The following is a 17,860-nucleotide window of genomic DNA, read 5'->3' as shown; positions in this document are numbered from 1 at the left end:
AGTAGGATAATTGAATGATGAACAATATCAAAGGCTCTGGTGAGGTTAGCACCTCTCCTTTTCCTTTCTTTAAATCAAGAAACAAGGTGTCCACATAAGGATACCCCGATATAAAAATCCCTTTATTGTTTTTAAATATTAATAATAAAAGCTGTAAAATCTACTGCTTGCCTTATGTCTTTCAGATGTGTTCCTCTACAATATCCGAATACATACAAAGTCATACGAATCCTGCAGCTTATACGTGATAGGTCATATGTACTAAACGCTTAACTTTAGGTACCTTGTGCTTTTATAATAAGTAGACATGTTTGTCAAAATGCATTTGCTTTTCCTTATTCAGCACAAATAACCTGTGTTTAACTTATTTGTATATATGGGTAGCAGGACTCTTTGCGGAGTATCACTATATAACTATGAAATCCCGGATGACGAATACCACCCTTGTTAGGCACAAGACTGTTGCTACAGAGACATCAGAAAGTGGCTTAGGTATCATCATGCAGTATTAGTTCTGCAGAGAGATTTATTATTACACCATTTTGTTCCAAAATAGCTTAGACATGACAATACTAGTTCTTCACAGGGCTTTGCTTTATTAGAGTGCTGTCACAAAGTGACTGACATCAAATCTAGTACTAGTTCTACAAATGGTTTTATTGTTGCAGGATGGTGTCAAACTCTGCCTTAAATATCATAATGTGCAGCAATACTAATTTTGTAGAATATTTTGTTGTTACCGAGTGCTATCACAAAGTGACTTAGGCACTATAATGCAGTAACAATCTTGTACAGGGCTTTGTTGTTATAGAATGTTGTCATAAAATTTCTTAAAACATCATAATGCAATACTAGTTCTGCACAGGGCTTTATTATTACAGCATGTTGTCACAATGTGACTGACATCATAAAGCAGTACTAGTTTTATGCAGGGTTTGTTACCATAGTATAATACTAGTTCTGGTCAGTGCTTTGTAACTGCAGAGTATTGTCTCATACTGTCCAACATCATAAATCAGGCTTTTGGTGTCTCTGAGGGTTGTTACAAAGTGACTTGGAGATCATAAGGCAATATTAGTTTTTCACGTGGCTTTATTATTACAAAGTGCTGTCGCAGAGTGATTTAGACATAATAATACAGTATTAGTTCAGCAGAGGGCTTAATTGTTACAAAAGTCTTACAAAGTAAGTTAGATGTCATAATGCAGAACTAGTTCACCACAGGCATTTAGATTTACAGAGGGTCACAATGTGACTGACATCATAATGCGGTACTAGTTCTGCAAAGCAATTTGTTGTACAAAACGTTGTATGAAACTGACATCATGAGTTTGAAAACAAGTTTGGCAGTGGTCTTTGATGTTTCTGAGTGATATAACTTCTGCATAGAGCTTTGTATTCCAGGAGTGTTGTCACAAAGTGACTTAGCCATCATAATACAGTATTAGTTCTGCACCAGCCTTTATTGTTATATAGTGCTGTCACAACCTGGTGCAGATATCATAATGCAGTACTAATTATTTACAGGGCTTTTTTGTTACAGTGTGCTACCACAAAGTGACTGACATCATAATGCAGTGCTAGTTATCTGCAGGGCTTTTTTGTTACAGTGTGCTCCCACAAAGTGACTGACATCATAATGCAGTGCTGGTTCTTTACATGGCTTTTCTGTTACAGTGTGCTTCCACAAAGTGACTGACATCATAATGCAGTGCTGGTTCTTTACAGGCCTTTTCTGTTACAGTGTGCTCCCACAAAGTGTGACATCATAATGCAGAGCTGGTTCTTTACAGGGCTTTTTTGTTACAGTGTGCTCCAACAAAGTGACTGACATCTTAATGTAGTGCTGGTTGTTTACATGGCTGTTTTGTTACAGTGTACTCCCATAAAGTGACTGACATCATAATGCAGTGCTGGTTCTTTACAGGGCTTTTTTGTTACAGTGTGGTCCCACAAATGACTGACATCATAATGCAGTACTAGTTCTGCAAAGCAATTTGTTGTACAAAATGCTGTTTGAAACTGACATCATGAGGCAGTACAAGTTGATGGCAGTAGTCTTTGATGTTTCTGAGTGATGTCACTTAGCTGTCATATTGCAATGCTATGTACTTCCACATAGAGCTTTGTATTCCAGGAATGTTGTCACAAAGTCACTTAGCCATCATAATGCAGTATTAGTTCTGCACCAGCCTTTATTGTTATAAAGTGCTGTCTCAACCTGGTCCAGATATCATTATGCAGTTCTAGTTATTTATAGGGTTTTTTTGTTACAGTGTGCTACCACAAAGTGACTGACATCATAATGCAGTGCTGGTTCTTTACAGGGCTTTTTTGGGAGAGTGTGCCCCCACAAAGTGACTGACATCATAATGCATTGCTGGTTCTTTACAGGGGTTTTTTCTTTCAGTGTGCTTCCACCAAGTGACTGACATCACAATGCAGTTCTGGTTCTTTACAGGGCATTTTTGTTACAGTGTTCTCCCAGAAAGTGACCGACATTATAATGCAGTGCTGGTTCTTTACAGGGGCTTTTCTGTTACAGTTTTCTTCCAGAGAGTGACTGACATCATAATGCAGTTCTGGTTCTTTACAGGGCTTTTTTGTGACAGTGTGCGCCCACAAAGTGACTGACATCATAATTCAGTGCTGGTTCTTTACAGGACTTTTTTGTGACAGTGTGCACCCACAAAGTGACTGACATCATAATGCAGTGCTGGCTGTTTACAGGGCATTTTTGTTACAGTGTGCTTCCACAAAGTGATTGACATCATAGTGCAGTGCTGGTTCTTTACAGGGCATTTTTGTTACAGTGTGCTCCCACAAAGTGACTTAGATCATAATGCAGTTCTGGTTCTTTACAGGGCTTTTTTGTGACAGTGTGCACCCACAAAGTGACCGACATCATAATGCAGTGCTGGTTCTTTACAGGTCTTTTTTGTTATGTGTGCTCCCACAAAGTGACTGACATCATAATGCAGTGCTGTGCTGGTTCTTGCTCTGCAGCAGTTGTTACTGAATGTTGCCACAAGGTGACTAAGTCATCATAATGCTTTACTAGTTCTGCTAAAGGCTTTGTTGTTTCAGAATGTGCAACAAAGTGACTGATATAATGAGGTACTCACTACACATAGGACTTTGCTGTTGTAGAGTGTTGCCACAAAGTGATTTAGAAATCACAATGCAGTAATAGTTCTGTACAGGAGTTTTTAAAATCCCTCTCCATTTTTACAGGCAAAGCTCAATTACACCAACTGCAACCAATAAGCCTATTTTTCTCCACACAATGGAACTGGGAAACTTCCAGCAAGGTGAGAGCCTTATGGCTTATTCATACCCAGAAATGCTCAATGAGTCTCTCTATGGCAAGAGGCATGTGGTAGGTAGATAGCAGTCTATCTTGCTAGTCCTGCTGGTTGGGCTAATGGAGCAGCCTCTGATCTGTAGAGTGACTTTAATCTGTACTTTAGATGCCCTCTGAGGAGGAAATGTGCCTCCACATGCTGAATTACACTCCATTTATGGTGTTACTTGCACAAAGCAGCACAAGCTCTCTAGTCTTGAGCTACGCAGGGTGAGCAACAACTGCTTCTGGTAGCCATTATTCATGTTTCAAGCCAGAGTCACCTCCCCTACTGCAGAATGGGCAAACCAGGAAGGGATGCTCACTGCTATCCTCTTCTTCCAGCTCAGGTCACCTGCAAGTAGTTAGGGTTTTATCACTCTGTGCCACAGATCTGTCTTACACAAGGCTTTATTGTTACAGATTGTTGCCACAGACTAATTTACATCAGAATGGAACACGAGTTCTGCACATGGCTTTGTTTTTACAGAGTGCTATCATAAATTGACTTAGAGATCAGAATGCCATACTAGTTCTTCAATGGACTTTGTTTTTACAGAGTGTTATACTTAACAAACTTAGACATTATAATAAGAACTAGTACTGCACAAAACTTTGCTGTGAATATTGTTACAAAATAAGTGACATCATAATGCAGTATTAGTTCTGCCCAGCGCTTAGTTGTTACACAGTGTTGCTACAAAGTGAGTGATATAATGCAGTATTAGCTCAGCAGATGTCTTTGTCACTCAAACACACAGGTGACCTTAGACATAGACCAACTAGGCGGCTGTCTAGGGAGACACTCTAGCAGGGGCACTTTTCCAGTATTTTTTTGTCTATTTTTTTGTAGTAAAGAAATTATTTCTTTAAAATATGTTGAATGAATACAGGAAAAACTGAAGAGTAAGACAAACTGTGAGAAAAAGGAAGAAAAAAGTAATCTGGATGGTGTAGGTAGACCAGGATGGGATGTGAGGGGTGCTGTGGAGCCTTTTTGCCTAGGACACCAGCTGTCCAAAGGCTGTGCCTGCTCAAACAGACATCATAAAGCAAAAATAACTCTGCAGAGGGCTTTTTTGTTGCATAGTATTGTCACTAAGCGACTTGAATATCATAATCATAAGAAACATAGGAAGTTTAAGGTGTATGATCTTGCATTAATTATTCCATGCCAGTTCCCACCATAGACCGTACCTCCCTTCTCAGTTAGAGCTATGCCAGGCATGGCCACAGTGAATTTATGAAAGCCCTTCCAGTTATCATGGGTCCAGGGAGTTTATTCAAGAGGTGAAGGAGATGCTGAATAATGAACCTATCACTCTCCTCCTTGTTCTACTGATGGACTGAAGCAGGATTAGATCTCTTGTTGTGATATTTGTGGAACTGTTTGATTTATGAAGGTATAAAATATCCTGGACTACTGGGTCCCTGATTTCTCAGAAGAAAAGTCATAGGTCTCATCAGAGAAACATTTAAGACACAAAAAGGAGGGACAGTGTTTTTTTAATCTTTTTTTGGTAGCTTAGGGATTTAAAGCCTATGATCCACTTTATTAGGAACCCCTGGGGTGTTTCCAACTGTTTGATATGTCTGGTGAACTATATCCCAAAGGGGGCATTGTAATCCATAACTTTGTTTTTACAGCTTATTGTTACAAAGTGACAGGCAATCAGAATACTTTACTAGATCTGCAGGGGTCTTTGCTCTTGTAATGTGTTATACATCATAATTCAGCAGTAATTCTGTACAAAACTTTTATGTTACAACATGTTGTCACAATGTGACTGACATCATAATGCATTTCTAGTTCTGCTCAGGGTATTACTGCTAGTGAGTGTTATCAAAAACTGATTTAGACATCAAAAAGCAGTGTAAGTTCTGCATACGGTTTTATTACTACATAGTGTTATTACAAGTTGACTGGCATCATAGTGCAGTATTGTTTAGATATCATAACGCACTACTAGTTTTGCACAAGGCTTTGTTGTTTTACATGTCACAAAGTGACTTGCACAACATAATGCAATAGTAGGTTTGCATAGGACTTTGTTGTTACAGAGCATTGTCACAAAATATCTGACAGCATAATGCAGGGTTGGTAATAATGCATAGGGTTTTGTTGTCAGCAAGTGTTGTTACAAAGTCTCTTACACATCATAATGCAATTCTAGTTCTGCACCAGGCTTTGTTGATACAGAGTGTTGTTGCAAACTGTTGTTGCAATGTGACTGAGATCATACTGTAGTACTAGTTCTGCACAGAGCTTTATTGTATTATAGTGTTGTCACAAAGTGATTGACATCATTATACAGTACTAGTTCCAGAGAGGATATTATTCTTACAACACTTTATTACAAAGTTACTGTACTTAGTATAATATTTTACAAGTTTTTCCCTTGTTGTCACACAGTGACTAACATTACAATGCATTACTAGTTCTGCACAAGACTTTCATGATTCTGACTGTTGCTATCAAGTGACTTAGACATTGTAATACAGTACTTGTTCTGCACTTGGCTTTACTTTTACAGCATGTTGTCAGAATTTGAGTTAAACATCATAATGAAGTACTATTTCTGTACATATGTGCATTTACAGCTTGCAAGATTGTTCCTCCCTCTACAGCGGTTGCTGTCTGCTGTAAAGGGAGGAACAATCTTGCAACCTGTAAATGCAATACATTGCATTTTATTTTTAAAGACAAAGTAAGCATATTATTGGACTACTAAAAGAGAAGATTCTGAGGAAGTTCCGTTTTTTCAGGAACGAAAGTGCTTAATCAAATCTTGGATAGGGAACTGTGAATTGTGTTGCTAATAAACTCTGTACTACTTAACATATGAGGTAGACTTTGGAGATTTTATTTTTATTCCTGACATCTTAGTATGATATACGTGACTGGCACTGTGTTTTCCACATAATGGGTTTCAGTGACAGGTTGTGGTTTAGTTTTAAGCTGTTTTTGCCTGGGAAGGAGGTTATAACTGAATATCTGTTTAAAAATATTTGTAATATGTTGGAGCTTTTCTCCCCAGTCCTCTGCTGAAAAGGAGTTTTTGACCAAACCCAGTTGGAAAAACCTGGTAAAAAACATAAAATAAATAAATAAATAAATAATAACCAGGTCACTAGTGAATTCTTGCATCATCAATATTATGACTTTGACTGGTAAGTCATCTTGATTCTGGAATCCCTCTACAGCATACAGCCATCCTGACTGTGCTACACATGAGCCTGCCATATATATCAGTAGCTGCAAGAGACACTGCAGAAGTTAGATATCTGTATCTCCCTGATATAATAAGCTTCAGTGTCTCTTCTCTTACTGTGTACCTTGTGTCAGCACCTGTGGCCATTCACTGCCATGCTAAACTTTGCAGTGATCCTTGGTGATGGCCACTCCTGCCATGTCTTTATCCATCACCTCTAGGGCAACAGGCTGCAATGCACTGGTCATTAGTTACCAGATGTACAACACAAACCATGGTAGGCTGTAAACCATATGCCACACTGAACTGGCAGGCCAGTCCACTACAGCCACTCTCTCTGAACCTTAATGTATACAGTATCATCAGATTCCTCAGATAAACCAGAAATCCACTAGTGTGTTTCTGCCAACAGCATGTTAGAGAGAGCCAGTGGCTAACCTGGGATCTAAAAGTTAAAAATCAGGTGTTGTCTGAAGACCCTGAAAGGTACTGGAAACATCTAGTACAATGATATATAAATAGGTCCCACACTTACATATACAAGTACAATATCAGAGCACATGGGTGAATGACTATCACATGAATGGCAAAGGCAGCCATTTTTTCTAACAGTGTGGTAGAATACCCTCTTTCTCAGAAGATTCACATTTCAGAAACTGTAGCAAAGAGCTATAACAGCTCCTTTCTACATTTTCTAATACACACACACACACACACACACACACACACACACACACACACACACACACTGCAAACAGTCATTAAAATCATTTATGTTGCTGTGATTGAGATCAATCACAACAGTGACTTGCAAAGAATGACTAACACCTACTCTACAGTGCTGATCATGCCCCCTAACAACTTGCACCCAAAGCAACATCCACCTTCATTTTGTCATAGCAACAGTTAGCAGAAAAGTCTGTTATTTGCATTTGCACAGAAGTACTGCGCCCAAGAAATCTGTTGCACTAGAACAATTTGGTGAGGTTTCCCCATTTTTGTTCAGTCTGACTACGATGTAATCACAAATGACTCTGAAATTGCAGGATTAGAAGTCAGGGATTTAATGCTTTGAACTGTAACTCACTGTGAGTGACCTTGGAAAAGAACAGAAAAAAAATCTATTATGCCATGTTTCTTCATATCACATGAAAGGAAGCCATTAAGGTATTTAAGATACATTCTTTAAACTCCTTACCTTGATATACAATATTCTGTGGCATAAGAAATGATCACATAAGAGACAGGCTGTTAAGGGACTCTAATTCAACACTGGAAAAAGCCATAGCTGCATCTTGTGCCTTCCTCACAACCCTGCAGTAGATTATGTGGGTAATCAGCAAATAACTGAAGGAATGTACATCCTGGCAGTCAATGCTAAAGTGTGTAGTTAAATATCTCTACCTGAGGAGTTAGAATTTTGCAAGTGTGACACCAAAGAAACTTGAAGGAACAGACTGTATTAATTTTATGGAAGCACAAATAAGCAACAGGACTGGTATTTCACCGCAGGAGTTGTTAATTGAAAGGGCACATTGTGTGCATGCTCCAAACATAGCCATGAGAAAGCAGCCAAAACCTTTAGAATTAAAGATGCAATCCTATCAGAAGAAAGAGTTGCTTCTGACAAAACTGTAGCAGAAGGAGAAAGTACTAAAAGTTGGAGACAGCAGAGTGTTTGTGGAAAATAATTACTCATTGTACACCAGCCAGGAGTGGAATAAATTTATTCCAGCAATCAGGGAATGTTATTCAGCTGATTTGACTGTATTTATCTTTCTTCCTACTTTTTTACTTTATTTTGCTTTTTCTGCTTGTTCTTTATTATTTATTTATTACTGCTTGTTAGCCTGATTAAATTGTAACTTCTGTTCTGAGCCTTTTGGTTTTAGCACTTGTGGTTCAGGCCAGTTGTTTTACATTAGGAAGGTTTGTGGCCTACATTCTTGTGGCAGGAGAGGTAGCTTACATCCTTCTAAGTTGGGAACTGCTAGTTGAAGGCTTAGTGTGCCTGTTATTCTAAAAGTGTCTTAGTTCTGGTTTAAGCACTTGTGCTTCAGGCCAGTTATTTCACATTAAGAAGGTTTGTGGTCTACACACTTGTGGGTGGATAGGGTAGCTTCTGCCCTTCTGAGCTGAGAATTGCTGGCTGAAGGCTTATTGTGCCTGTTTATCTCAACTGTTTTTTTTTTCTTAATTGTTGCACTTTGTTTATTGTAGCATAAATTAGATTCAGACCTGCTGAATCTAGTTTTGTTTGTATAACTTGAACACTAAACCAGACCATCTTTTATTGGAGAGGGTTCCCCTGCACCCTAGTAGCAGAAGTGTGCAGTTAGAACTTATCTGAATGAATGTTGCTGGAACAGGACTCTGTTTTGAGCTTTTTTTATTGGTTAATTTGTTTAAATCAGTTTCTTTCATTTGCTACATAAGCAAATCTAAGCTGTCTGCTGATCTCTGCAAAACTTAAGTAGAATTTTTCACTGTACATTACACTTTTAAACTGCATTTTACCATATCACTGCTTATTTGAACTGTTTTTTTTTGTTTTGAAATTGTTGCACTTTGTTTGCTGTAACATAGACTAGATGCAGATCTGCTGAATGTAGTTCTGTTTGTATAACCTGAGCACTAAACCAGGCCATCTTTTGTTGGAGAGGGTTCCCCTGCACCCTGGTGGCAGGGGTGTGCAGTTAGAACTTATCTGATTGAAGGTTGCTGGAACTAAGGCTCAGTTTTGAGCTTTTTTATTGGTTAATTTGTTTAGATCAGTTTGTGCTCATTTGCTACTTAGCACCACTTTTTTGCATCTCTCACTACTGCACAGAAGTGGTACCATTGGTGGTTATAGATTCAAACACTTTTGCCTGCAAATTTTCCCTTAGTAGTCTGCTGGTGCTCCATTATTGAGTTCTTGTGATTGTCCCTCACTGACAGGTGATACATTCATTACACATACACACTCAAGTCTCTGAACAAAAGGCACTGTTATGACTCTGTCATAGCCATGTTGATGTGAATGACTTGAGATGTACCTCCCTGTACTATATGAAGAGAGACATGATTATGTCTGTCAGGCAGGTATGTCCCTACCCTTAAGCAGCATTTTACCTTGGCCTAGGATGATACCTCAATACAAAAAAAAAATGAGTGACTTCAACAATTGACTTAGTTTCTGGTGTCATTCAAAGGGGATCCAGTGTCTGTCAGCCTGGGATGACATGGTCGACAGACCTTGATACTTTGCCAGAGATGGCCTTCATCTGTTACCCCTGGGATTCTGATTACTAGCTAAGGCTCTTGCAAACCCCATAGTGCCTTTTAGGCAATGTCACAAGAACAAAATTCCTGATGTAAAAATACCCTCTAAAATCAACCTAAAGGTTATACTGCTAAACGCTAAACGCTAGGAGTCTAAACCAGAAATTGTACTGATTGGAAGCAGTTCTCATCCTGGAAGATGCTGACATTTGTGCAGTCAATGAGACCTGGTTTAAGGCTGCAGACAGCACCTCGGCTATACCAGGTTACATTTCCTTCCACACATTCAGACCACAAACTGAAGGCATGAGAACTAAAGGATGTGCTGTAACAATATTCATTAAAGATAAATACACCTCTAGATTGGTTAAACAGCACAATTCCCTTGAATTTATTCAGGTGCAATTTACTGTCCCCATCTTCAGGTCATTGCCAGCTATAGGATATCCACTCAGGCTATTTGGATCTACTTGCATCAATCAATATACAACCAAACACCCTGGTTTTGATTGACTTTAATTACCCGTCCATAGACTGGATAAATTATACGTGTTCTAACTTACTTGCCCAAATGTTTCTGGACTTTGTTAATTCCAGTGCCCTGGACCAGCTGTTTGACACATCCACAAGGGACTCAAACATCCTGGACCTAGTGCTCACTAACATGGGAGACCACAGCACTACCACCAGTGTGTAGCCATCCCTGGTGAGATCTGACCACAGATCAGTCTCACTAGAAGTAACTGTAATACAAACCCCCCCTTAGCAACAACTAGACTAAAAAACTTCTACTTACAACCTCTTACATGATGGCATAAATAGCTTTATAGCCCCTCCCCCCACTGATGGAACAGACACCTTTTCTGAGTTATACACCACTACTTTATACAAGCACCTATACAATTGTATTGACTATGCCGTACCTGATAGAACCAAAGCAAGATCTTCAAGGAAAAACAAACCTGCCTGGTGGACAACTGCCATTAATAGGCTATACAATAGGAGAAAGAAATTGCTATTGAAGAGTAGGAAAGAATGGTCTCAAAACTAGAAACACTCTCTCCTCAATTTAAGCAAATAAGACTCCTAGTAAAGTCCTCCAAAGCTAGCTATGAATCCGAGTTAGCTTCCCTAACTAAGGACAACCACAAGGCATTCTTTAGTTATATCTGTAACCTCAAAGGTAAGGCCCAGATTTGCTCTGAGCACATAGTTAATGGTACTACATATAATGAACCTGTGGATATAGCAAACATGCTGGTTGATAGGTTCAGTGAAAACTTCACTCTACTGTCCCCACCACATATACTCCAAAGCAACCTTAGGTTCGATCACCATGTCTCCACAGTGGTAAAAAGGGCATTTTATATTTATCTTCTCATAAGTAAGGGCATTGCCTCCAGAAAAAAATAGGTTATAATCCCCCTGTACTCTTCCCTCATTTGGCCAATAATAGAGTACAATTCTCCCTTTGGTATGTTCCTTTTCAAACACCTGCAGCAACTGGAGAGACCAGAAATGTTTCTTACAAAGAAAATTCAGAATCTTCAAGATCTGTCTTATGCAGACAGACTGAAATCACTGCCACTTTTCTCTGTGTCATACAGACGGCCTAGTGGTGATGTGTGCCTAGCATATAGAGCTATCTCTGACCTAGCTTTAATGGAAATTCACATTCACAAATCAAATGTCACTTGCTTAAATGACCTTAACCTGGTATGTAACATCAACATAACTTGCTGAAGAGACAGATTTGTCTCACAGAGGTTGCCCCACTTTTGGAACAAGCTTCTTGTTCATGTTAAATAAAGGCCTTCATTAACCCTATTTAAGCACAATTTGGAGGATTGGATTGGTAACCAGAAATTCACCCCAGGGGTTCCAGTTGTGTTCCACTTGGACAGGGGCAGTTAGGTGCTGATTTTAGTATTTGCTTGAACCAGACACCCTTGGGAGCATGAGTTGAACTTGGCTAGGCTTGTAAGGGCCCTGGTGGCATTAGCTTAGTAACTTCCTATGATCCTTTAATGAAATTCAAGCTGCTGTAACTACCTATCTTCAGAATATTTTTCTTGAAGGATCAAACTCATTTTTTGATGTAGAACATGCTAAGGAAGAAATCCAGAGTTTGTCCAACAAAAAGCAAGCTCTCAAACAGAAGGGGATTCTGCTTCTTATTCTCCTAACAACATTCATAGAGACATTTCCAATGTTCTAAAGAAAAATGCTTGAGAGACTGAAAAAACACAGGGGTTGACTAGAAGAATCAAGAGTACATTGGAAATTAATCAGAGACTGAATTTGGGAGATGGAGAGCAACAGTAAGAAAACCAGCAACTCAGAAATACAAACCATCATTTATATTTGGCAAATATGACAAAACATGAAAAACTGGACATATTGAACTTTTTTGACTTTGTTAAACTTGTAGGAGGACTTCAAAGCATATGCCCTACTTCATATCATTAATGTCTGGAAGAACATTAATGAGAGGTGAAGAGGAAGGAAAGATGTAACTGTAAATAAAACACATTTTGTTCATATCAGTATTTTTATAAAGCATGACATATACTGCATGCCATACAGTAACACTTTTTCAGTTATTTATGTGTAACAGGGATACTAAAGTAAATAAGTGCCCCTTTTTATCCTTCTTCTCTCTTTCTTCTTGATTAGTTTTAGGAAATGTAGGCATTGCAATGTAAAAAGAGAAGAAAACCTGGACAAAAGAGCATGATATAAGTAAAACTGATACACTTTTTCTTGATTTTGCATAGATGAATGACTGGATTAAGGCCCTTGGCTTGATCTAATAACAGGTTTTAATGGGAAGCAAGTAAATATAAGAACTTTGAAAGTAATAAAATGCTTTCCTGTAGCAAATAAATGTTCATAATGTAGCATGAAATGTTTCTGGCACAAGGTAACTGTCTATCTCATTCTCATGTTTCTATGGAGACAATAAAAACAAATGCTTCTTTATTTCAATGGTCAGGAAATAATGTTTTCTGAAAGCATTCAATTTGTTTTCTACATTTGGAAGAGGAACAAAGATAAGACAAAAACAGACATCACTTGGTGTAAGCAGAAGCACAGGCTATACTATGTGTCTTGGCACAGATAACCTTCATTTTAGGTTAATTCAAGCCTAAGAGTGTGGCTACCAATTTGTGACAACTGTTTCTATTAGGAGGGTTAAACTTCATTATTTGAAGGTGTACATAGTTTTTTGTGTTTTCATTAAGTTAATCAGTTCTGGTGTGTTCTAGGGGGATGTTTGTTTTTTGGCTTGAGGATTTTCATTAACAAAAAGTCTTGTATGATGTAACATAGATTCCAGTGGATATGACAAGAAGAAAAAACTGTATAAAAGGTCAATATTAGTGTATGCATTTAGCACAACACCTGAAAGTAGACCTTTAAGAAAAGCTGTTATACATAGCAGGTGGGAACTGACTAGTACTTCTATGGTATAGCATTGGGTTGAAATGTCTAGGCTTAAAATGACCTTCAGGTTGATAGCCTAGTAATCTCTGATGATCCTATGATGATATAATAACATCTTATCACAATGACAACAGTTTTCCTATTATCTTTAAATATAAGTGGTCTCACAGATATATACAAAAAGAAAGAGTAGCGAGCTATAATAAAAATGCAGAGTGCAAATAGCTATGCTACAGGAGACACATTTGGAAAGAGCTGAGCATGTGAATTTGATAAAGAAAGGATTTCAGGATGGTTATTCAGCAGAATATCTGGGACAAATGAAAAGGAGACTACTTATGTTAATTGCAAGAGGTGCTCCAATGGTGATAGAAGAGGGAAAAAGATAATAATGGTAGATTTGTAGCACTAAAGGGTTACTGTCAAGGAAGGAGGATTATACTGGCATGTATTTATATTCCCCCTAAAACTGCTATAATGGAGCTTAAGAAAACTTTGGGAGAAGTAATCAGCTTTCAGCATGGAATATTACTTATAATAAGGAATGGGTATTGGAAATTTTTCAGAAGTTATTGAGGAAGATAGAAATTGCTTTTGAAAATAAATTAAAGAGGAGTTTGAAAGTAGGGTGGAAATAAAAGAAAAAGCAATATGGATAAGATGTAACACGATTTATTTAGAGGAACTGACAAAGGTTAAAGTACTGCAGAATAGGGGGAATCTCACAGAACAAGAAGAGGTGCAATTGCAGAGTGCTAAAGAGAAATAAGGGACTACCTCAATAATTTGCATGAGCTTAGAAAGACTGCTCTTAAGCAACTGTTTTTTGATAATATCTCCAGAGCACAAAAAGTTTTAGCACAATGACTCAGGCAACAGAAAGTAGAAAGGGTTGTTACAAGTCTTAGGGAATATATAACAAGGAATATAACCAGAGATCCTGTAGAAATATTAGAAGTATTTCAGAAATTTTATGAAAATCTGTATAAAGTAGAGAAATGTGGAAATCATGTAAAAGTATAAATGGAAATGTTTATGGAAACACTAATTATGCCAAGGTTAAAGGTAGATGAGGCTCATTACTAACAGCTAGGATAGGAGGAGATTAGATAACATGGTTTTGTATTGCTAGTCTACAGGAAAGTTTCCAGGAGTAAATAGCATTTCTGTGGAAGTTTTGAAGCTAGGAGGGAAGAAAGTGATAAAGATCTGGAGGGTTTTGTTTAACAGTATTTTAAAAGGAGGAGAAGCACAACATCCTGTAAGAAAGCGTTGGTGGCTGTAATACCCAAATATGGTAAAGACTCACTAGATCCCATATCATATAGGCCCATTTCAATTCTAAACTATGATAATAAAGTGTTTATGACTATAATGAGTAAAATAATGCCAAAGTTGATGCCACAATTGATAGATATGGGTTAGTGTGGCCTTGTGGAGGGCAGGCAAGCATTTGACAACATTAACAGAACAATAATGATCCAGAGGAAGCAGAATGTAAGAAAATACCACTATGGTTGGTGGATCTTGATGTAGAAAAAGTATTTGACAGTGTAAGCTGGGACTTTATGAGCAGGGTATTGGACGCATGTGTATTCCCTGACAAAATGATAAGGTTGATTGGGAGGATATATGAGGGAGCAGAGGTGAGTGTGTAAGGGTTCCTATCTGATATGTTCTGTTTAAGCAGAGGAACCAGGCAGGGGTGTCATCTATCCCCTTTGTTATTTGTGTTATATTTAGAAACATTGGCAAAGAAAATAAGGGACTCAGAAATTCAAGGATATAATTGGTAAGGTAATCAAGAAAAGTTAGCTTTATTTACAGATTATATTATTTTATACCTAGTAAAATCAGAAAAGGGCATTTCAGTATTGTGGAACATTCTGAGACAGTTTCCAGTCTTTTTGGGATACAAAATTAATGAAGATAAAACAAAGGCAATAGTTGTAAATTATGTTCCCAGACATAAATTGCTTCAGCAATACCCATATTTATGGGGATATGATAGAATGAAGTACTTAGGAGTATGGATTAGAAACCATTCTGTTATGGCAGCTAAGGCTATGTGGGAAGAGACTAAACAAAATATAATACAAACATTGAGAAATCGGAAGCTCTGTGTTATGGATATGGATAGCAAGATACAAGCAGTGAAAATGTTTTTAGTCAGTTTAGATTTATGCACAGGTCTGACATATTTTTATCAACCAGAGTAGACATTGTGGACAGCAATTAATAAAGAGTTGAAAGATTTTATTTGGGGGAGGGGGAGGGCAACAGTCAGGTGGGATAAGTTGATCCTTCCAGTAGAACAAGGTGGTTCGGTATTCTCTGATTTGAAGGGATATTTCAGGGCTGCACAGTTAAGGCTCCTATACATAGCACAAACAGAAAGCTAGAATTCAAAGTGGAAAGAGATGATGATGATGAAACAGAGGGAAGCTCAATAAACAAAGAAAGGATGGGATTTTTGATGCAGATCCTTAAGGAGAATAACAACAAATATACAGAATATTATATTCATAAAGTATTCAAAGAACTAAGCCAACAAAGGAATGGAGAAAGAAGATTCTGCCAAAAGGGATAACTGCAATTATGGGTACAGAGAATAGGCAAGAGGGGGATGGAATTTACTGGAGCAAACTGGCAAAGGAACTGGGGCATTGGGAGCAAATAATTAGAGAGGGAAAGGTAATAGAATGGGCATAGGCCAAGATTTCATTTGGACTGCAGGCTAGAGATTGCCTTCCCTATCAAGGTTTGTTATCAGAATACATGCAAAGTGAAAGGGATAGGGGAATCTTAAGATAAATACCTGCTCTGGTAGAGGTTTTAGTAGAATCTGAAGTGGAAGTTGCTACTAAAATGGATAATTAGTAGGCCATATAAAATATTGCATGTTAACTATAAGAATCAATCAAAGGAGGTTAGAAAGGATTGGGAAGAGAGATTGGATAAGCAATTCACAAAGAAACAATGGGAGGATATATGTATGCCTCCCAGATATGCAACAAAGTCTAGAAGATTTATGAGGATCTTTGTTTGGAAGTGTTTGCATAAATATTTTTATAGTCCAGGCAGACTCCAAAGCATTTCTCCTCAGGTGGATTGCAAAAGTTGGAGGTATGACAGAGAAGAAAGAGGTAACTGGGAACATATTTTTTGGGACTTTAATGAGTTGGCAGACTTTAAAAGTTCCCTGTGGACTACTCTGTCAGAAATACTGGGTGAGCAAACTGGTGTAACTAAGGAATGGATTTTTAAGCTGTCATATAGAATTGGAATTGCCTAGACATATTAAGACATTGTGGAGTTTAATTCTGGTGGCTGCCAAAAAAGCAATTACTGGAAAATGGAAATCAAAGTCTTAACCAACTGTACTACAAGTAGTGAATATTGTAACAGAGATAAAAGAACATGGGATCTTTATAAAAAAGTAGGGGAAAATTACTTAGTAAGCAATGCAATGGGAACTGTGGGAGCAATTCATGCAGAATAATGTTTTAGAGGACTTATGAGGTTCAAGGGAAGGCAGGAATTGAGTGAGCTAATGTCTGACTGACAATGACTGTATAGATTATAAGTGATATATAAAGCTTGCAACTGAAACTATGCTGGGTTGTTTTCAGTTATATAAATGTATGATTGCCTATGTCAATGTGTAAGACTCTAAACTGCTTTAAAAACATAGGCATCATGGAAATATGCCAAGAGAAAGGAGAGAGAACTTTATCTACAGTATACTGGAAATTTGTTATTGCTAAAATAATAGCCTAACCCCACTGCGATAGCAATATCTATATTATATTAGGCAAGCACTCCTATCCAATTATCGTTACAGTCTAAGAGCTTTAATAGCCACTTGAATCTCTAACTGTCTGATAGGAGTATCAAAAGGCTCTTGTTACTCACTAAGGCATGGCATTGAAATTTCACTTTAAGAGTTCTGGCCCAGGCATCATGGCCATCAGATACTAAACTCATAGTATTTGAAAAGATTTTGGAGAATATTATGTGAATGGCATGGGAAAAATATTGGCAATAACCCAACTCTGGAATATAAGCATATAATTTAGCCCTTCTGCACAGAATTTGGGAGGTTAAACTGAGGCCCTATCTGGTACATCTGCAATAGTAAGTGTCAGTACAGATTTTATTAATCTTAGCATGGTTGAGTTAAAATGTAGGAGAGGGCATACATCAGGCGAAATCAGAGAAAAGTAAGAGCTAAGCTTCACACATATCCATAGCTCTCAACCTCATAGATCAAGAGACATGGAAAAAGCAAAAGCTTCTAAAAATATGGACAGATTTTAAATGCTGTTGTTATAGAATAAGAAAGATTCTAGAATAACCGGTGTTGCATTAAATGCATTTTCTGAAGTATCTGAACTCTGAAATTCAAATGTTTGTCACTATTTAGTAACTGTAGCCCTCAACTCTTTCACTCACAGACAGCCCTCCACAAAGTAATTATAACCACTTTTTTGACAGTGTACATCTCAGAAGTCTGGTTGTGAAAAAACAATACAAAATAAAAACAATAATGACAGCAACATCGATGTACTTTAGCTTTGCTTCACACACACAG

Source organism: Protopterus annectens, chromosome 2.part0, assembly GCF_019279795.1.
Source record: "Protopterus annectens isolate FY-2018-M chromosome 2.part0, PAN1.0, whole genome shotgun sequence".
NCBI classification, from domain to species: Eukaryota; Metazoa; Chordata; order Ceratodontiformes; family Protopteridae; genus Protopterus; species Protopterus annectens.
Note: the sequence above shows the minus strand (reverse complement) of the source record.